The 22,879-nt window shown below is 41.2% G+C and overlaps 1 non-coding gene across 1 annotated transcript; it reads left to right on the forward strand.

The window, feature by feature from the left end:
- The first annotated feature begins 2,774 nt into the window (after positions 1–2,774).
- LOC140729869 (U2 spliceosomal RNA) lies at positions 2,775–2,965 on the forward strand. The gene has a single exon (XR_012099412.1). It is a non-coding gene; the product is annotated as a U2 spliceosomal RNA (small nuclear RNA).
- The last annotated feature ends 19,914 nt before the right edge of the window (positions 2,966–22,879 follow it).

Genomic DNA, 22,879 nt, shown 5'->3' on the forward strand with positions numbered 1-22,879 from the left:
AACATCATGCATTTAATTTATTGTGAAAAATATGAAATTTATCAGTTGGCTTTATCTCTCATTTCAAGTTAAGTCATATTTATTGTTATATGCACAAGTAAGGTGAAGTACAAATGCAAGGAAAATCTTGCTTGCAGCACCACAACAGTTACATAGACCTAGTCAACACACAGGACATAAATTACATGTAGGTTTTACAGTACAAGATGGGGGAAACTGCACAAAACAAGATACAATGTCCTTGATAATGCGAGAGGTGGTCCATACTGCTCCATTGCTGAGGTAGGATTAAAGTTGTGCAGGTCATTTCAAGTACCTGATGGCTGTGGGAAAGAAGCTGTTTCTGAAACAGTTGGTGTGGGACTTACAGCTTCTGTACCTCCTTCCTGATGGTTGCAGTGAGAAGAGGCTATGACCCAGATGGTGGGGTTCCTTGATGGTGGATGATGCCTTCTTGAGGTGGCACTTCATGTAGATACTCTCAGTAGTGAGGTGTGCTGTGCCCATGAGGGACTGGATGTGTCTACTTTTCTTTGCAATGCTGCAATTGACATGATTCAGCTAGTCAGGGCACTTTCAACTGATCATCTGTCAGTGTTTGTTAGAGTATTTGGTGACATGCCAAATCTCCTTAACCTTTTCAGAGAGTAAAGGTGCTGGTGCTTAAAAAACATTCATCCTTCTAATGAAGGAAAGATGCTAACTAATTTGGACTTAGATTATAGAGACACTTGTTAAATGGATGAAAAATGAATGACAGTTGCTCTAGTGCTTCTCCTGTTCATAGTGGGCAAGTCCAGTTCAGTTATTACATCGCCATGTGTCCCAGGAAAAGCAGAGACAGAGTTTAGCTTTCCCTCACTGTCTGCTGTATATTCAGCATCTTGAATATCTTGAATTCAATATCTTACAGTAAGATATTGTAGAACCAGGAAAAATGTTGATATTGACTTTGGCATTTTAGACCACATCTGAGAGAAACAGTGATCTTGCATCATGGTTTAACTTTGATTTGATCTTGGAAGGTTTCATTCCTAGCTTACAGAATGTACTGTGTAGGAGCCATGTATCTATTCTCTATATGCTTTGTACTCTATGTTGAATATTTATTAAGGTAGCTCGTCACATAACGGGGGCATGATAAAAGCAAAGGGAATAAGTTACATATTCTTGCTTATTTCGTGACAGTTTGTGGCTTGGGATTGGCAGCGGTCATATCTGTGCTGATTACTTAATAATGCTTATTGTATGTTTGTTAATAGAGAATAACAGATTAAATAAAGGATTCATCTCTCTGGAACAATCCTTTCATCGGAGCTGAGGGTGCATCATGCAAGTATATCAACACCACGCTGGTCACAGGCTAGCGGCAACTGTCTTGACTTTTGGATTCATTTTGCCACCACATAAGATTAAATAAATGAAAACTGAGTATTGTTGTACTCCTTTGTAAACGTCCACCTCATCGCCAGTCTTCAGCCGGAAGGTAACCGTGCAACTGATCAGAAAGTCTGGCTCTGTTATAGGAGCCAAACTGGACACACTGGAGGCTGTGGTAGAACAAAGGACCTTACAGAAAATCTGGGCAATCCTGGACAATGTTTCTTCCCCTCTGCAAGCCACCTTGGCTGAACAGAGGAGCACTTTTAGTAAAATACTAAGACAACTGCACTACTTCAAAGAGCACTATATGAGGTCATTCTTACCTTCGGCCATTGGGCTCTGTAATGAGTCAACCTTTTGCCAGAGAAGTGATGACGCCCTCCTGTTGGACTGTTTGAGGTAACTTAATTTTAATTCTTTCTTACTTCTCTTTTAATATTTGTATATTTGTACACTTGTAATGCTACTGTGTCACTGTCTGTCTGTCTATCTATCTATCTATCATCATCCCTTCCCATTCATTGAATGAAGCAATGGTTCTCTTATGTACTGCAGCACTGTGAGGGAGAGGGGTGGTGTGGTTCAGTTTGTCCTGTGACATCTAGGCCTAATGTTGCATGCAGTTAGTGTTGCTAGGAAGTATGCACAGATCTTTTGATGAAAGCAGGGAGTTACAATAGAGCCTGCAACTTAGTGAGAAACATTGGTGGCTCGTGTTCAATGTGGTTAGGCTATGAAAGGCAGATTGGAATATTTTGTTATTGCTGAGGAACTGGGATCTATGTAAGAAACAGCAGTGTGGTGGTATAATACACTTATAGTGCCAGTGACCCAGGTTCAATTCTGCTACTGTAAGGAAGACTACTGTGAGCGAGTAGTGCTGATGTTTCCCAGCTCCAGCATTCTGGGTTTTATTCTGATCTTGGGTGCTGTTGGTTTGCAGTCCCTGTGACCACATGGGTTTCTCCCCTGGCACTCTGGTTTCCTTTCACATCTCAAAGACCTCTGGGTGGGTAAGTTGTTCAGTTACTCTAAATTACCCATGGCATAGGCTGGCTGTAGGAGAATCATGGCAAGGGTAATGGACATGTGAAGGAGTATTGGTTACAGAGAAATAAATCAGGGAAATAGACTGAATGGGGTGAGTGCCCTCCTTCCATGCTGTGACCAATGAGAAGCACCCAGCAGATGTAGCAGTATGCAAGTTTTGTTATACATGGAAGCCAGTCTTCCACCATTTCTGGCTTCATTGTACTTGGGACAATCTAGAAATGGAACATGGAACTATAACAGAGACTTGGTTGTCATAAAGGAAGGAATGGTTGTTGGATGTTCCGGGTTTTAGATGCTTCAAAAAGGGACACGGAGGGAGGTAAAAAAGGAGGAGAGGTATTGCTTCTCAGCCTTTTGGCTCAGATCAATTGTAGTTTCTGTTCTTACCAGTTTAATACCTGGTACGTCCCTTATGTGTGGACAATGTATTAAACTGATTTTTGGAACAGGGAGTGGGACTAGGAGCTTGCTTTGTCCTCTCCAACCATGAATCTATTATTGCAGTACTTCTGGGAATGGTGCAATTCCCTTTGGGGGAAATTAAAAACTGAAAAAAAATGGAGGAGAGGTAGCATTACTAATCAGGGGTAGTATCAGAATGGGTGGATATTGTGATGTACAGTAAAAGTATAAGCATGTATAAAGAACTTAAAGCCAATAGCTGGTTCAACTCAATCCAATGCTTATCACCAGATTCTCCAATGGTACAATAACTAGTCTTTGAATTATCATTGACCTGTACCATAGAACTGCATCAGAGTCCTCAACTGCATTGACAACTTTTTCCATACTTATTCCTGCTTGAGTAGTTTACTTAAGTACTCTAGTACTTGCTTAGCAAGCAGGAGCACACTCAAGAAGAGTGAAAATTTAATCAGCAATGAAAGGGGTCAGTATAACTTCATGTAGAGAGGTGGGTCACTGACAGCTTACTGTGATGCAGATGTACTGTGGAGAACTTTCTGACTGGTTGCATCACAGGATAGTCCAATGTTCAGGATCACAAGAGAATGCAGAAGGTATAGACTCAGTCAGTTCTATTACAGGTATAACCCTTCTCATGTCATAACCATTTTAAGATGTGATTCCTCAAGAGGCGGTATCTATTATCAAGGACCCTCATCATCCTGGACAGGTTCTCCCTGGTTAGTAGCACTGGGGAACAGGTACAGAACTCGAAAGACACAGCTTCTTCCACTCTGCCATAAGATTTCTAAATGGTCCTTGAAGCCTTGAATACTACTTTCTTTGCATGATGTATTTATTTGGTAATTTATAATTATATGTCTCTGTACTGTACTGCTGCTGAAAACAATACATTTCATGTCATGTAAGTCAGTGATAATAAATCTGATTCTGATGCTCTTTCATTGTACTCAAGATTTTAGCAGCCAGCTCCAGTCCTGCTGGAACCCACCAGTGTTACCATAGGGACTCAGCCTCTCAGGTGGAATCTGGAGAGTCCAGGTGACAGATTAGGACATGGCAGAGAAGATAAGTTCTTTGAATGATATTTTGCTTTTGTTTCACTTTTAAATTATTTATACTTGCTTTAAAAACAGTTTTATACATTTTAATATTTGATTCTGATATTTTGGTAATAAGGGATTATTAATTATAGGCACTGTTTAAGTGATATTTAAATAATTAAAAAATAAGGACCCACAAAAGAACTCTTTTGAAAACTTCCATATTGTCATTGGCGGGACAAGTGTGAGAAAAATGGGCCTATTCATCTTTATTTTCAAACAGAAGAGATGATATATAAAAGTTGTGTTAAACAAACTGGAAGTTTGTCCTTACGGAGCAACTCTACAGGGTTGTATTGCACTGCTCAACAGGCACAAATTCTGTAGGGAGTTTCCAGCTGCAGGACAACGTTTCTGGTTGGCTGCCAGTGACTAGTGGTGTTCCGCAGGGTTTGGTGTTGGGACTGTTTCTTTTTATGCTGTATATCAATGATTTAGATGATGGAATAGATGGCTTTGTTGTGAAATTTGAAGATGAAGATTGGTGGAGGGGCAGGTAGAGTTGAGGAAACAAGTAGGCTACTGAAGGACTTGGACAGATTAGGAGAATGGGCAACAAAGAGGCAAATGAAATACAATGCTGGAAAATGCATGGTCATGCACTTTGGTAGTAGAAATAAATGTGCAGATTATTTTCTAAATGGAGAAAATCAAAAAATCTGAGAGGCAAAGGGATGTGGGAGTCCTTGTGCAGAAAATGCTGAAGGTTAATTTGCAGGTTGAGTCAGTGGTGAGGAAGGCAAATGCCATGTTAGCATTCATTTCAAGAGGTCTAGAATACAAGAGCAGGGATGTGATGCTGAGGCTTTATAAGGCACTGGTGAGGGCTCACTTTGAGTATTTGTGAACAGTTTTGTGCTCCTCATCTAAGAAAAGATGTGCTGGCATTGGAGAGTGTTCAAAGGAGGCTCACAAGGATGATTCCGGGAATGAAAGGTTATCATGCAAGGAACGTTTGATAGCTCTGGGTCTGCACTCGCTGGAATTTAGAAAGTTGAGGGAGAGATCCCATTGAAACCTTTCAAATATTGAAAGACCTAGGCAGAGTAAATGTGGAAGGGATGTTTCCCATGGTGGTGAATTATAGGACAAGAGAGCACAGCCTCAGGATAGAGGAGCGTCCATTTAAATCAGAGCTGCGGGAGAAATCTTTTTAGCCTGAGAGTGGTGAATTTGTGGAATTTGTTACCACAGGCATCTGTGGAGGCCAATTCATTGGGTATATTTAAAGCAGAGGTTGATAGTTTCTTGATTGGATATGGCATCAAAGGTTACGGGGAGAAGGCTGGGGAGTGGAGCTGAGAAGGGTAAGAAACGATTGAATGTTGGAGCAGACTTGAGAGGCCAAATGGCCTAATTCTGCTCCTATGTCTTATAGTCTTCTAGTCGAACTTGCTTTGGACTTTCATGCCTGCGTGGAACTGAGGAGAACTGAAAGGTCAGACATTAATTCAACTGGTCTCCTGCTTCACTTCCATTCTCAGCACAGAGCCTAGTAGCAGAGTACACATGATCCTGCAGGAGGCTGGATGTATTTTCCATCCCAGCCCTCACCTTGAAACCAGGGTTCATTTGAAATGCTCATTTGCCTGGGGTTGAAAAAGTGAATAAAGTTAAGTTTTGTTTTATTTTACTGAAGTGTAATCATTTGCCTTAATTTTTAATACTTCAACATGTTACATAAATTTAAACATTTCATTTCATTATATTTAAATATTTAAATCCATTGAATATCTTTTAAATGTTTCCAATCAAATATTATTCTGTCATTGTTAAAAGTGGTTATTGCGGCAATGTTGAAGGCTTAACCTTTTGATCTACCATTTGAGTCCTATTCATCTTTTTGCGGAATTGTCAAGGCAACCGTGCTTACTGGTAGGAAGCTGGCCATTAGCTGGAGCAACTGCGTGCATTAAAATCTGCTTCAGTGAGCTTGAGTTCAAAAACTGGACTACAGTCCACAACCATTATCATATCAAGTATTTAAATTTACACCTTAAGTTTGATCTTATTGCTTTACATATTTTGTGTTCACTAGCTTGTCAATCAAAAAATTTGGCTTGAGGAATCACTGGAAAGATGAGAATACGAATGATTTCTAATCCTTTTACAAAATACCATCTCAAAATGACCTAGGTTTTGCATTTCATTGCTCAGATTTTTTCTATTATAATATAACAATAGTTTCAGTGAGTATTTGCAAAACATACAACAGGTGTTCCCCCCCCCCCTTTACAAAGGTGGAGCATTCCTATGAAACCTTTCTTAAGCCGAAACGGCGTAAAGCAAAGAACCATTAATTTATATGGGAAAAAAATTTGTAAAAGCAAAATTCCTCTTTGTACTGCGAAAACAGGTTACTAATGTCAGTCTTTTATAAAAGCGAAGTGGTGTAAAGCGAACATTCGTAAAGTGGGAGACACCTGTACTTAATTTGAGATGCAGAACATTCATGATTACTATTTCTCTGAAAATGAAAATAATCTCATGAATTGTATAAGGGTTTGAAGTTTAAGAATATAAGATACTATATGTCTGCATGAGCTCATTTTCAACAGATTGGATCATTTACAATCTGTTTAAATGGATTTAAGTACTTTAGAGAAGTGAAATAAAATGTTATACATTTATTTAACATGTTGAAGTGTGAACATTTATTTAAAATTTTTGAAATTAAAAGTGTTAAGGTCAAGAGATTTGAGAGCTTTAAGTTTCTAAAAGTGAACATCAGCAACAGTCTGTCCCAGTCTTAGCACATAGACGCAATGCCCATGCTCTAATGCTTCTACTTTCTCGGGAGGATAAAGAAATGCAACATATTCTCATTGAATCTCCAATTTGAAAGGTGCACCATCCAAAGCACCCTACTTGGATGCCCAAAGCTTGGTATAGCAACTGCTCTTCCTAAGACCACAGGAAACACAGAGAATTATCAACACAGCTTAGCATATTAGAAAAACCAGCCTCCCATCATTGGACTCTGCACTTCTTGCTGCCTCATGAAAGCATCCAACATAATGAATGACCCATCCAGCTCTGACATTCTCTCTTCCTACTCCTCCCAGCAGGCAGAAGATTCAAGATTGCTTAATGTAATTTCTAGTACGCAGGTGTAAAGAAAGATGAATTAATTGTTACTCCAGATCCAATGCAACACAAAAAAACACATATGATAAAGAACACAATAATAAAGAAAGCAATATATAAATATATAAGATAGCTTATAAACTGTACATTAATTGATTGCATGTCCATAAAGTGATGCCAGATACAGAAGTGTCTGTACATAAGGCAACTGATGTGAACTGAAACAGTGGTGATGGGTAGTGTGGAGGTGTTTATCAACCTTACTGCTTGGGGAAAATAACTGTTTTTGAATCTAGTGGTCCAGCATGGATGCTATGCAGCCTCCTCCCTGACGAGAGTGGAATGAACAGTACATAATCAGGGTGGACTGGGCCTTTTCTGGCACCTTTCTGTATGTATATCCTTTATGGCAGGTACAGTTGGCTAGTGTTAGGATGCTCTCTACTGTGCACCTGTAGAATGATGTGAGCATAGATATGCATAGTCCAGCTTTCTTCAACCTTCTCAGAAAGCAGAGGCATTAGTGAGCTTTGTATAGAATGTGTTCTGGGATCATGAGAGGTTGTGCGAGATGTATACTCCCAGGACTTTGAAACCACTTGCAGTTTCCACTGCTTTGCCATTAGTGTAAAGAGGGGCGTGAGTGGGCAAGTTCTTTTGTAGTCAACATCTCCTCAGCTTCATCTGCCTAAAGCAGCACTCCCTGGTGGCCAAATAATTTAATTTTGAATCGCATTCCCATTCCGATATGTCAGTCCATGCCCACCTGTTGTTCCATGATGAGGCTGTGGTGAACTACATATACCTGTCTGGACACGCCCCCCCCCCCCCCCCCCAGCTGACTGCTCCTGTGGCTCCTCCCACAGACCCGGTATAAAGGCAATTGGAGGCACAGCCCCGGCCTCAGTCTCCAGGATGTAGTGTGGTGGTCACTTGCTGCTTGTTCTTTCTTCCAGCCAATAAAAGCCTATATCTCGCCTCACGTCTCCAAGAGTTATTGATGGTGCATCAGAGGCCATCCTCAGAGTGGAGGAACAACAGCTTATATTCCATCGGGATAGCCTCCAACCTGAAGGCATGAATATCAATTTCTCCTTCAGATAAAAAAGAAATTCCCTCTCTCCCCTCTTCTTCTATTCCCCACTCTGGACTCTTACCTCTGCTCACCTGCCTATCACTTTCCCCTCCTCCTTCACTTTTCCTATGCTCCACTCTCCTTTTTATCGGATTCCTTTGTCTCCAGCCCTTTATCTTTCTCATTCACCTGGCTTCACCTATCACTTTCTAGCTATCCTCCTTCCCCTTTCCTCACTTTTTTTTTTATCATTTTAAGGCTGTTGTTTTGGAGTTCCAACATCTGCAGAATTTCTCATGTTTATAACCATCTCCTTTGTCTTGTTATTTGCTTGGCACCAGGCTGCGAGGTCTTCCACCTCCTGTCGGCTGGCTATCATATTGTTGTTTGTGATGAGCCTCACCCCTGTCGAGTCATTTGCAAAGTTGACAATGTGACTACTGGGATATTTGACCATGCACCAGAGGGATGTGTGCTTAGCCAACTGCTCTACTCTCTCTACACCCATGACTAGGCACAGCTCAAAACACCATACAGTGGCATGCAAAAGTTTGGGCACCCCGGTCAAAATTTCTGTTACTGTGAATAGCCAAGTGAGTAAAAGATGACCTGATTTCCAAAAGGCATAAAGTTAAAGATGACACATTTCTTTAATATTTCAAGCAAGGTTACTTGTTTACAGTTTCAAAATAACAAAAAAGGAAAAGAGCCTGAAGCAAAGGTTTGGGCACCCTGCATGGTCAGTACTTAGTAACACCCTCTTTGACAAGTATCACAGCTTGTAAACGCTTTCTGTAGCCAGCTAAGACTCTTCCAATTCTTGTTAGGGGGATTTTCGCCCATTCTTTCTTGTGAAAGGCTTCTAGTCTGTGAGACTCTTGGGCCGTCTTGCATGCACTGCTCTTTTGATATCTATCCATCGATTTTCGATGAGGTTTAGGTCAGGGGATTGTGAAGGCCATGGCAAAACCTTCAGCTTGCACCTCTTGAGGTAGTCCATTGTGGATTTTGAGGTGTGTTTAGGATCATTATCCTGTAGAAGCCATCCTCTATTCATCTTCAACTTATTTACAGATGGTGTGATGTTTGCTTCCAGAATTTGCTGGTATTTAATTAAATTCATTCTTCCCTCTATCAGTGAAATGTTCGCTATGCCACTGGCTGCAACACAAGCCCAAAGCATAATCGATCCACTCCCGTACTTGACAGTTGGAGAGGTGTTATTTCATGAAGTTCTGCACCCTTTTTTCTCCAAACATACCTTTGCTCATTGCAGCCAAAAAGTTCTATTTTAACTTCATCAGTCCACAGGACTTGTTTCCATGCATCAGGCTTGTTTAGATGTTCCTTTGCAAACTTCTGACGCTGATGCAGGAAAGGTTTGCTTCTGATGACTCTTCCATGAAGGTCATATTTGTGCAGGTGTTGCTGCACAGTAGAACAGTGCACCACCACTCCAGTGTCTGTTAAATCTTCCTGAAGGTCTTCTGCAGTCAAATGGGGCTTTTGATTTGCCTTTCTAGCAATCCTATGAGCAGTTCTCTTGGAAAGTTTTCTTGGTTTTCTTCCAGACCTCAACTTGACCTCCACCATTCCTGTTAACTGCCATTTCTTAATTACATTATGAACTGAGGAAACGGCTACCTGAAAACACTTTGCTATCTTCTTATAGCCTTCTCCTAATTTGTGGGCATCATTTATTTTAATTTTCAGAGTGCTAGGCAGCTGCTTAGAGGAGCCCATGGCTGCTGATTGTTGGAACAAGGTTTGAGGAGACAGCAAACACGAGGAAACCTGCAGGTGCTTGAAGTTCAAACAACACACACAAAATGCTGGTGGAACACAGCAGACCAGGCAGCATCTATAAGGAGAAGCACTGTTGACGTTTCGGGCCAAAGGGTCTTGGTCCGAAATGTTGACAGTGCTTCTCCTTATAGATGCTGCCTGGCCTGCTGTGTTCCACCAGCATTTTGTGTGTGTTGTTTGAGGAGACAGGGTATTTTAAAGCTTTGAAATTTGCATCACCTGGCCTTTCCTAATGATGACTGTGAACAAGCCATAGCCCTAACAAGCTAATTAAGGTCTGAGACCTTGGTAAAAGTTATCTGAGAGCTCAAATCTCTTGGGGTGCCCAGACCTTTTCATGGAGCTCCTTTCCTTTTTATTCACTGTAAAATTGTACAAAACAAAAATAATATACTAATCTTACTTAAAATGTTGGAAAGAATGTTTCATCTTTAACTTTATGACTTTTGGAGATCAGTTCATCTTCTACTCACTATTCACAGTAACAGAAATTTTGATCGGGGTGCCCAAACTACTGCATGCCACTGTATATAAATTTACTGATGACACAACTATTGTTGGCAGAATTTCAGATGGTGATGAGGAGGTGTACAGGAGCGAGATATATCAGTTAGCTGAGTGGTATCACAGCAATAACCTCGCATTTAACATCAGTAAGACCAAACAACTGATTGTAGACTTCAGAAAGGGTAAGATGAGGGGACACACACCAGTCCTCATAGGGGGAACAGAAGTGGAGAGAGTGAGTGATTTCAAATTCTTAGATGTCAATATCTCTGAGGATCTATCCTGGGCCCAACGTATTGATGCAGTTATAAAGAAGGCACGACAGTGGCTGTGTTTTATAGGGAGTTTGGAGAGTTTTGGTATGTCAACAAAGACACTCACAGATTTCTACAGACAAGCCATGGAGAGTGTTCGATCTGGCTGCATAACCATTTGGTATGGGGGGTGGTGGGGCTACTGCATAGAATTGAAAGAAGCTGCAGAAAGTTGTGTACTCAGTCAGTGTTACGGACTCAGCAACAATAAATATATGAGTGAGGCAGGGGTCTTTATAACAAATAAAACATTTATTAAACACTGAAAAACAAACCCCAAAAGTAAATAAATCACTAACATAACCGGAAATCAGCTGCTGTGCGGCAGCTTAAACAGTTCTTAAAGCAATGAAGCTTAAACAGTTCTTAAAGCGATGTTGCAAAAACAGTTCTTCAAAGTAGTATTGCAAAAGTTCAAAATGCTTACAGTCCATTAAAGGAGAGACTTTTTAGAGGATTTAAATTCTCTTTCACGTTGTGTTGTTGCGGTTCCCAGTCGAACTATACTTCTCACCGAAGAATTTACGAAGATGAAAATGAAACGGCTTAAAGGCACTGACCTTTCCTTTACAACACTGTACCCAATCCTTTCTGCTATATTTCGCAGTGATTAACATGAGCACAGTCAACAAATTCCTTCCGAATGAGGATCAAACAAGGTCGAACCTGTTTCACCATCGAAATCGACTTTCCTCGATCTTTTAGCTCCCGAACTCCGATCTTCACTTTCCACAGATTTTTAACTGGCAGTATTATAAAGAAACTGCTGGCAATGACCTTTTAAACTTTAGGCATTAAATAAAACTCCATCTTTCAACCAAACTGCGTCATAATATTGGACCACGTAGTGGCATGGAGTCAAAATGGCAAATCCAGCCACGAACTGCTCCTCTTCACAGGGAGGGGTCCTCCTTTTATACCCTGTAAAAAAAACCTGTCACATGACCTCTACTGGTGGGAAAATGTCATCACTCCACCATCACAAGACCATTACCTTAAGTCCAGTATAGCTTCAGCACCACTGTCATGTGACAAGTACAAGATACCCACGGGTAGGTAACAGTCAGCTTCATCATGCGTGCTGGCCTCCCTGGCATCCAGAACATCTTGAAGGAGCAAAGCCTCAAAAATGTGACATCCATCATTAACGACCCCATCATGTGAGAGAAATGTATGCCATATACATCCTGAAATTCCCTGTCTTTGTAAACATCCATGAAACCAGGAGTGTCCCAAAGAATGAATGACAGTTAAATGTTAGAACCCCAAAGCCCCACCAGCTCCCCCTCCCAAGCACAAGCAGCAACAGGGCAATGACTCTCTCCCATCCCCCGTCAGCAGAAAAGCATCGGCACCCCCCTCTGAGCACTCAAGCATGCAGAAAAGCATCAATGAAGACATAGACTTCAGTACCTCAAAGAACCGGTATTCAACATACCACAGGGTGCCGGTCTCTCTCTCTCTCTGTTTCACAGCGAGAGGGGAGACAACAAACAACTGTCCTATTTATGATGTTAAAAGTCTGTTGAGTCCTTTTTTCCGAGCTCTGTGACTTTGGGCACATAGCCAACAGCAAGCCCGCTGCTTCCGATCTTCCTTGTTCTCCCATGACACATCAGTCAGCTGCACTGGCTTTGAATCAGCCCATCTCCAGAACCACGAAAATCCAGCACCCTGAAGGTGCTGTAGTCTTCTCGGCTGCACCCTTGGGATATCGAAAAGTTGCCAGTCGTTAGGCCTTGAGAGCAGGTCCCATTCCTGCAAAGAACTGAACTCAGTGTGTAACTCAAGGTCAGGATCTTCAAAAGAACCTTGAAAGGGTTTGTTCAGATATGGCCTGGGGGGGGGGGGGGGGAGAGAGAGAGAGAGAGAGAGAGAGAGAGAAAGAAAAAAAAGCGGGTTGATAGTTCACAGACTTTAATGCAAACAGCGTTTAGAGGGAAAGGAAAGCAATAAGCGCTAGGCTGAACAGAGCCATGAACTAAAACTCTCAAATAGAAAATGATGTCAACACCATGGCTGAAGTATTAACTAAATATAAAACAAATACCGCTACTCTTCAGCATCAATCGACTCGACAGTCCACTTTCTCAGGCAAGGTCGAATGCAAGCAGGCAGCGTAACATTACTGTGCTTTGTTCAAGTCTCGGCAAAAGCTACCATGAAAAGAAGGGAGTTAAATAATAATTAGCTGACACGTGCATATTCATGAATGTAATTGTCAAATCTGTTGCATTGCTGAATCTGTGTACTGCTGCTGCAAAAACAACAAATTTCACAACATATGCCAATGATATTAAATCTGCTTCTGATTTTGATTCAGTCATGTGCGATCAGAGTGAACAGCAATGGGCTCAGTACACATCCCTGGGGAGCACCAGCATTGAGGATGATGGGGAGGGTGAAGTGGTTGTGTACCCCGACTATCTGAGGACTGTTGGTTAGCACGTCCAACACCCAGTTGCACAGATTTTTGTGCAGACTGAATAAGTAGGAGTTTGTTTGTCAAGGTCTGTGGGACAATTGTGTTCAATGCTGAACTGAAATCCAGAAACAGCATCTGTGTCCTTGTCACGGCCAGTTGTGTGACAGATGCTGAGGCATTTGTCATAGAGCGGTTTTGTCAGTAAGCATACTGGTGAGTGTCCTGTATGGCAGTAATTGAATTTTTGATATGTACCATTACTAACCACTCAATGCACCTTGTAATGATTGGCATCAGTGCCACCAGCCAGTAGTCATTTAGTTCTGAAGGTGTCGAGTTCTTTGGGAAAGGGGTAATGGTGGCTGATTTGAAGCTTGTGGGGACAGCAGCCCGGAAGAGTGTTATGCTGAAGATGTCAATGAGCTGGTGTGCACACTCCCTGAGTTCTTGGCCCAGGAAGTTGTCTGGCCCGGCTGCCTTACAGAGTATCTCTCACACCTGTAACAGACAGTGGAAGTTCACCTGGAGGGGAGTGGATGGTATAAACCTCTGAAAGCATGTACCACTAGGCTCAAGAACAGCTTCCCTGAGCCTGGTTGTTAAGAACAACACTGATCTAAGTCCAGTGAATCATTCTCTCCTATGATAAGGTGGGCTCTTAGTCTATAATTGACTTCACATTATCTTGCACCTTACTATTAGTCAGCACTGCAGTTTCTTCACAATTGTAACACTTGATTCTGCATTCTGTTATTATTTTCCCTTGTACTACTTCAATGAACTGATGTGATGAAATGATCCATATACATAGCATGCAAAATAAAATTTTTCACAAGCCCTTAGTACATGTGACAATGATAAACCAGTTTACTATATTTCAATGCCCTTCCTCTGATCTTAAACTGATGCTATTTTGTTTTAAGACCTCTACCTTGGGAGAAAGGTTCTGACTATCTGATATAACTGTATCTCTTATAATTTTATATTTCTCTCAAATTACCTCTTATCCTTTGCTTTCATCATGAAGTTCTTAAAGTTATTCACAGCCTAGCTGAAAAAGACCTTGAAATGATCATTTTAGTGAGTTTTAAGCACATCATAATGAAAGAAGCAACATGGTAATGCTGTTGCATGGGACACAGGGACAATAATTATCTTGAAGCATGAGGATCTGTCTTGTTGGTTCTTTGTCAGTGATAGTCATTCCTAGGATTTTATGCAACAAGGAAGTCACAGCCAGCATCTGCTTGGATCTGAATGGGTGTATTAAGATGAGATTTAAATAAATGCAAAACATACAGATGATGCAATATTTTATTCTAAGAAATACAGAGCTATGCCTCATAATAATATGAAATATGAAAATCAAGAGTAACTGTTGGGACCCTGTGAAAGTTCACTAAGGACTCGGTTGGAAAACCGCACATTGTTATCTTATGCCATGCATGGCAGATACTGAAACTCCAAAAAGGGTACTGCTTGTGAATGTGATCATAGGAGAGAGACTGAAGCTGGTAGATTTAGAGGTCTTTGTTCAGCAAAACGAGCAGGTATCATACTGGAGACACTCTTAGAAGAAGAGGCCTCCTGGCCCAATATTACATCACATTTTATATGTTAAAGACCAAAGGTAACAACAGGACAATTTCTATAGTTACAAGGCAGTCATAACGCTTCCTTTGAGTTACACATGATTTCAAACACCGAGATCTTCACACCAACACACGCAAAATGAGTGATAATCATTGCTATCTCTGAGCTGCATTCATGCATAGGCAGATATTTCAGGTGAATGGGTGATTTCTGGGTTACAATCAATGCTAGTCTGTAGCTCAAGGAAGAGACTATTGTTCGGAGTTGCATTTTGCACTCAATCTACAGTTAGTCCACATTCAGATCTGAAGACTGGTTCCCTTTGAAATTAATTTACTATACTGCATAATTCCAGAATACACCCTAACAGGTACAAGATCCAGTTGCATGGATTTTGTCTCTCTTTAGGCATGTTTAGACAAGAAAAAAATCAAAATATTGTAAAAGTAATGAGTACAACATATTAGTATTGAAAGCCAAAGAGTGAGCTAGAGACTTAACATGAACAAAAAATGGAAGATGTGCATTTATAAAGCACCTTTCACACCTCTGCCCATTGCAATTTACACTGAATGAAGTAATTCCAAAATGCAAACAAGAGAAAATCTGCAGGAGCTGGAAATCCAAGCAACACACACAAGATGCTGGAGGAATTCAGCAGGCCAGGCAGCATTTGTGGAAAAGAGTACAGTCGATATTTCGGGCTGAAACTCTTCAGCAGCACTGGAGAAAAAATGCTGAGGAGTTGATTTAAAAGGTGGGAGTAGGGGAGAGAGAAACACAGGGTGATAGGTGAAACCTGAAGAGGGAGGGATAAAGTAAAGAGTTAGGAAGCTGATCAGTGAAAAAGAAGGCAATGAAAGAAAGAAAGGGGGAGGAGCACCAGATGGGCAGGCAAGGAGATAAGGTGAGAGAGGAAAAAGGGCATGGAAAATGGTGAAGGAGAGGGGGGTGTTGGGGGGCATTACCGGAAGTTGAGTAAATCGATGTTCATGCCATAAGCTGGGAGGCTACCCAAACGGAATATAAGGAGGTGTTGTGGCTTCATCACAACAGTGGAGGAGGACATGGATAGACATATAAGGAGGGGAATGGGAAGTGGAATTAAAATGGTGGCCACTGGGAGATCCCGCTTTTTCTGGTAGGTGCTCGGCGAATGTGTTCTCCCAATCTGCGTTGGGTGTCACCAATATACAAGAGGCCACATTGGGAGCACCGGACACAGTATATGACCCCAACAGAATTGAAATGAATTGAATTGAATTAACTTTATTACTTACCTCCTTCATATACATGAGGAGTAAAAATCTTTAAGTTACATCTCTATTTAAATGTCAATGTGCAATTTATAGTAATTTGTAATAAATATTATGTACAACAGGACAATCAGTATAACACAGGAATACAATTGTATCAGCATGAATTAATCAGTCTGAAATGCCTAAAGGAAACAGCTGTCCTGGAGTCTGTTGGTCCGGGCTTTTATGCTGTGAAACTGTTTCCCAGATGGTAGCAGCTGGAACAGTTTGTGGTTGGGGTGACTCGGGTCCCCAATGATCCTTCAGGCCCTTTTTACACAGCTGTCTTTGTAAATGTCCTGAATAACGGGAAGTTCACATCTACAGATGCACTGTGCTGTCCGCACCACTCTCTGCAGAGTCCTATGATCAAGAGAAGTACAGTTCCCATACCAGGCAGTGATGCAGCCATTTAGGATGCTCTCATTTGAGCCCCTGTAGAAAGTTCTTAGGGTCTGGGGACCCATACAAAACTTCTTCAGATATCTGAGGTGAAAGAGGCGCTGTTGTGTTTGTTTCACCACACAGCCGGTATGTACAGACCACGTGAGATCCTCAGTGATGTGCATGCTGAGGAACATAAAGCTGTTCACCACTTAACCCCAAATCCATTGATGTCAATAGGGTTTAGCCTGTCTCCATCCTTCCTGTAGGCCACAACCAGCTCCTTTGTTTTTGCGACATTGAGGGAGAGTTTGTTTTCTTGACACCTCTGTGTCATGGTGATGATTTATTTTCTGTAGGCTGAGAAGAGGTGAATTAATGTAGTATCATCAGCAAATTTAATTAGCAAATTGGAACTGTGGTTGGCTACATGGTCATGGGTATACAATGGGTAAAGGAGGAGGCTTAAGACATAGCCCTGCAGGGCAACTGTGTTGAGGGTCAGAGGGGCAAGGCTGAAGGAACCCACTCTTACCACCTGCCAGCGATCTGACAGGAAGTCCAGGATCCTGCTACACAAGGCAGGGTGAAGGCTGAGGTCTCTGAGCTTCTTGTTGAGCCTGGAGGGAATTACGGTGTTGAAGGCTGAACTGTAGTCCAAGAGCAGCATTCTCACATAAGCATCCACCTTATAAAGATGACCTTGTTGCACTATTACTGGTTGCCAGGTATGATGTTGTGGCCATCAGTGAATCATGACTGAAGGATGGTTGTTGTTGGGAGCTGAATGTCCGAGGTTACACGTTATATAGAATGGATGGGAAGGTAGGTAGAGGGGGTGGTGTGGCTCTACTGGTAAAGAATGGCATCAAATCGGTAGGAAGATGTGATATAGGATTGGAAGATGTTGAATCCTCTGGGTTGAGTTAAGAAGCTGCAAGTGTAAAAATACATTGATGGCTGTTATATACAGGCCTCCCAACAATGGCTGGAAGGTGGACCATAGGTTACAACACGAAATAGCAAAGGCGAGTAAAAAGGGCAATGTTATGGTAGTCATGGGAGATTTTAACATGCAGATTGATTGGGAAAATCAGGTTGGTAATGGATCTCAAGTGAGTGAGTTTGTTGAATGCCGAAGAGATGGCATTTTAGAGCAGTTTGTCATTGAGCCTGCTAGTAGATCAGTTATACTGGATTGGGTGTTATGTAATAAACCAGAGGCGATTACAGAGCTTAAGGTAAAAGTATCCTTAGGAACCAGTAATCACAATATGTTTGTGTTCAACTTGAAATTTGACAGGGAGAAAGTGAAGTCTGATGTAGCAGTATTTCAGTGGAGTAAGGGAAATTACAGTGGTATGAGAGAGGGGTTGGCCAAAGTAAATTGGAAGGAGCTACTGGCAGGGATGTCAGCAGAGCAGTATTTCTGGAAAAAATGAGGAAGGTGCAGAACATATGTAATACAAAAATGAATAAATATTCAAAGCTAACGTGTACCACCATGGCTGACAAAGGAAGTCAAAGCAATTGCAAAAGCAAAAGAAAGTGCATACAACAAAGCAAAAATTAGTGTGAAGATAGAAAATTGGGAAGTTTTTAAAAAACTACAGAGAGCAACTAAAAAATCATTAGAAGAGAAAAGATGAAATATGAAAGCAAGCCAGCAAATAATATCAAAGTGGATAGTAAAAGTTTTTTCAAGTGTGTTAAAAATAGAAGAGGAATGAGAGTGGACATAGGACCGCTAGAAAATGAGACAGAAGAAATAATAACAAGGGACAAGGAGATGGCAGATGAACTAAATGAGTATTTTGCATCAGTCTTCACTGTGCAAGACACTAGCAGTGTGCCTGATGTTGTAGTGTGTGAAGGAAGAGAAGTAGGTGCAGTTACTATTACAAGAAAGAAGGTGCTCTAAAAGCTAAAAGACCTAAAGGCACTGTTGGCCAGAGAGAATGACATTCTACAAATCAGTGAATTCAAATAAATCAAGGACAGTGAAAGCAGACAGTCTAGTTGTAAGTGTTCTTGCTATGTGCTTGGGGATGGAGGTTACCATTTTGTGAAGACACTCTATTCTCCATTCTGTGAGCTTGACATGCTGAGCTTGATCAATGTTTTAAAGAAGACACAGATACTTCAAGTAATCTGCTGTGCTGGAGATCATTCCCAAATAGAAGTTATTTGTGAGATGTTCTTTGGTTGGAAATAACATACAGGTTTGTGAATGTTGGGGTTGGCACCTGCCTGGAGTGAATCAAGCTGATTGCTGATTGAGAGCAAAGAGCCATAAATTATCAACAGTCTCTTGATAGGATGAGGGCAATAAGTAGATGCTGGCTTGGAGCAAAGCCAATAACAAGGTGTTAAAGGTCAAACAAATAACCTGTGGCTGATGACACTGGAATGCGATATTTGAATTGATAAGGAATGGATACAAAAGTGGATGCTTCATGTGTGCTGGCAGTGGTAACTTCGAAGAATAACCATCACAGATACAAGAATGAGCAACCCTGCAAGAAACACGTGGCGAGTGAATCAGGACTACGAGGAACACCTGGCCAGCGTAGACTCCTTTGACTATTCAGGAGAGTTAGGGATATGTAGTGAATGTGCAAACAAGGTATTTAGTGTCTGTGTCCAGGTACTTGTTAGCTTAAACAACAAAGGTACTTGTCAGTAAATACAGATCTCTCTGTGCCCCACTAATCAATGTTGTAAGAGGTATTTTTTTACTACAGTACCTAAGTCACCCATACCAGATGCACTGCACCCCAGGGATCTGAACGAGGTAGCATTACAGATTGTGGTGCATTAGAAATGATCTTTCAAAAATCATTGGACCCTGGCATGGCTCCAGAGGACAGGAAAATTGCAAATGTCACTCCTGTTTAAGAAAGGAAGAAGGCAGCAGAAAGGAAATTATAAACCAGATAGTCTGATCTCAGTGTCTGGGAAGATGTTAGAATCAATTGTTAAGGATGAGGTGATGAAGTACTTGGTGACACAGGACAAGATAGTACAAAGTCAGCATGGTTTCCTTCAGGGAAAATCCTACCTGACAAACCTGTTGGAATTCTTTGAGGAGATTACAAGTAGGATAGATAAAGGGGATGTAGTGGCTGTTGTATATTTTGACTTTCAAAAGACCATTAACAAGATGCCACACATGAGGCTGCTTACCAAGTTAAGAGTGCATGGTATTACAGGAAAGTTACCAACATGGTTAGAGCATTGGCTAATTAGTAGGAGGCAGCGAGTGGGAATAAAAGGATCATTTTCTGGTTGGCTGCCAGTGAATAGTGGTGTTCCACAGGGGTCGGAGTTGGGACCACATCTTTTTGTGCTGTCTATAAATGATTAAGATGATGGAATAGGTGGCTTTGTTGCCAAGTTTGCAGATGATACGAAGATTGATGCAGGAGCAGGTAGTGTTGAGGAAACAGGTAGGATACAGAAGGATTTAGACAGATTAGGAGAATGCACAAGAAAGTGCCAAATTAAATACAATGTTAGAAAATGCATGGTCACGCACTTTGGTAGCAGAAATAAATGTGTGGATTATTTTCTAAATGGGGAGAAAATCCAAAAATCTGAGAGGGAAAGGGACTTGGGAGTCCTTGTGCAGAACACCCTAAAGGTTAACTGGCAGGTTGAGTCGGTGGTGAGGAAGGCAAATGCAATGTTAGCATTCAATTCAAGAGGCCTAGAGTACAAGAGCAGGGATGTGATGCTGAAGCTTTATAAGGCACTGGTGAGGCCTCACTTTGAGCATGGTGAACAGTTTTGGGCCCCTCATCTTAGAAATGATGTGCTGGCATTGGAGAGAGTCCAGAGGAGGTTCTGAAGGATGATTCCAGCTATTAAAGGGTTATCATACAAGGAACGTTTGATGGCTCTGGGTCCGTCCTCACTGGAACTCTGAGGATGAGGGGGGATCTCACTGAAACCTTTCAAATGTTGAAAGGCCTAGACAGAGTAGATGTGGAAAAGATGTTTCCCATGGTGGGAGAGTCTAGCACAAGAGGGCACAACCTTAGAATAGAGGTGCACCCTTTCAAAATAGAGATGCAGAGAAATTTATTTAGCCAAAGGGTGGTGAATTTGTGGAATTTCTTGTCCCATGCTGCTGTGGAGGCCAGGTCGCTGGGTGTATTTAAGGCAGAGATTGATAGATTCTTTATTGGACATGGCATCAAAGTTGGCAGGGAGTACTAAAAAGAAGGATTAGCCATGATTAAATGGCAGAGCAGACTCAATAGGCCAGATGGCCTCATTGTGCTCCTATGTCTTAAGGTATTATGGTCTCATCCAGATGTGTAAGGACAGTGTGTAGAGCTGCGGCTATTGATTCATCTGTCGATCGGCTGTGTTGGTAGGTGAATTGTAGGGGATCCAGTATGCGTGGCACAATGCTGCAGATGTCTTTAACCAGCCTCTCAAAGTACTCAAAGCATTGACTCACAGGTAAAGTATCGCATCACCTGGAAGGACTGTTCAGGGTCCTGAATGGTAGTGAGGGAGGAGCTGTAGGGGCAAGCCTCCTCCATTGTCGTGATAAGGCTGCACTTATTGGAGGAAAAATATCTTATATTCCCTTTGAGTAACCTGCAACCTGATGGCCTGAACATCAATTTCTCAAACTTCCAGTAATGGCTCCCCACCCCTTCACCATTTCCCATTCCCTTTTCCCTCTCTCATGTTATCTCCTTGCCTGCCCATCGCCTCCCTATGGTGTTCCCCCCCCATCTTTTTTCTTTCTTCCATGGCCTTCTGTCTCTTTCACCAATCAACTTCTTAACTCTTTGCTTTATCCCTCCCCCTCCAAGTTTCACCCACCGCCTGAGGTTTCTTTCTCCCCTCCTCCAACTTTCAGATCTACTCCTCAGTTTATTTTCCTCCAGTCCTGCTGAAGGATCTCAGCCCAAAACGTCAACTGTACTTTTTGCCATAAATTCTACCCGGCATACTGAGCATTCCTCCAGCATCTTGTATGTGTTGTATAAATATATTCTTTCTTTCATTGCTCAGTGCAGCGTGTCCATCAGACAAAATTCTAAATGTGCGTCTGGTAAAAATAGTAGGATTCCCCTAAATATTGGTGAAAGACAGAAATGTTCCCTCTTTTCAAATTATAAAACACATAATTTTTGTACAAATGCTAATTATTGCATTCTTTGGCTTGTTCAATATCATCTGAAAATTAAGCAAGAACTTGAGACCCATGTCACCAAATGTCTTTTAAATTAATTACTTGCAGGTCAACGAGGATGCTGCCATTTCTTCAGATTAGACTGCTTTCTAACCCAATTATCACAGTCGAATGAACATTAAGTTTACAGTTTTCTTGTTCATCCCTAAATGCTGTTTTATTGAGCTAAGGTATTCTTATTTGCTTCTAATTATATAGCCACCAGCCAGACTGAAAACTAGCATTTTGACAAACTTGTCTGAAAAAAAAATGTCATTACCATCATTTCTTGATTTGAATTATTTAGCAATTGTAAAATAAGTAATTGATTTCTCTATGGAATGGGAAGTCATTGAAATTGCTATGGATGTATCCTTAAATTTTAGGAGGTGATATACAGATTAATTTGGTGTTCAATCGTCTTGAAATCTGTACCTGAAGAATGCTTCAGACACATAATACAGTGCTGGAGGTGGTTTTGACAGAATTTGAGACTCATTCTTATGAAATCCATGTTTAGAAAAACTATTATTCTGTTTACCAAGAATTAAACAGCCATTACAAAATATTACTCAACTACAAGTGTGATGTTGCCAGTGGCCCATTTGAACTTATTTTGAGAATTTTCATGGCTTATTGCTTTATGCATTTTCTTTTCTATGTCATTGTAAAGCATGAAGAATTCAAAATGAATGTTAACATTAACTTGCTGCTGTGCCAGTATGATTAAAAACATTGAATCCTTTTCTTGGTGATGGTTACAGAGCCGAAGGTTGTGATAGTGTTCAATGCTGTAACATGAATTTGATTGTTGATTTGGCTGACTGAGATACAAAATATGTATTTTAGGTATTCCTAAACACCCTGCTTCTCTAGTTAAAGGTATCTTCAAACTCCAGCATCTTTGCCTCAATTTCTTTCTTAGATCTTTATAACAAAAGAATTAAGAACAAGACTAGGATATTTAGCCATAAAACAGCCTCATCTTCCTTCAAGACTAATGCTGATAGTTAACTTCCATATCATTTTCCTACACTGTCTATCTGACCCTTCATCAGACCAAAAGATATAGGAGCAGAATTAGGATTTTTGGCCCATCGAGTTCATCATGGCTGATCTAATTTTCCTCTCTGTCCCAGTCTCCTGCCTTCTCCCTGTATTCCTTCATTCCTTGACCAATCAAGAATCTATCAACCTCTGCCTTAAATATACAAAAGAACTTGACCTTCAC

The sequence above is a fragment of the Hemitrygon akajei genome, chromosome 6, assembly GCF_048418815.1.
Source record: "Hemitrygon akajei chromosome 6, sHemAka1.3, whole genome shotgun sequence".
In the NCBI taxonomy this organism is placed as follows: Eukaryota; Metazoa; Chordata; class Chondrichthyes; order Myliobatiformes; family Dasyatidae; genus Hemitrygon; species Hemitrygon akajei.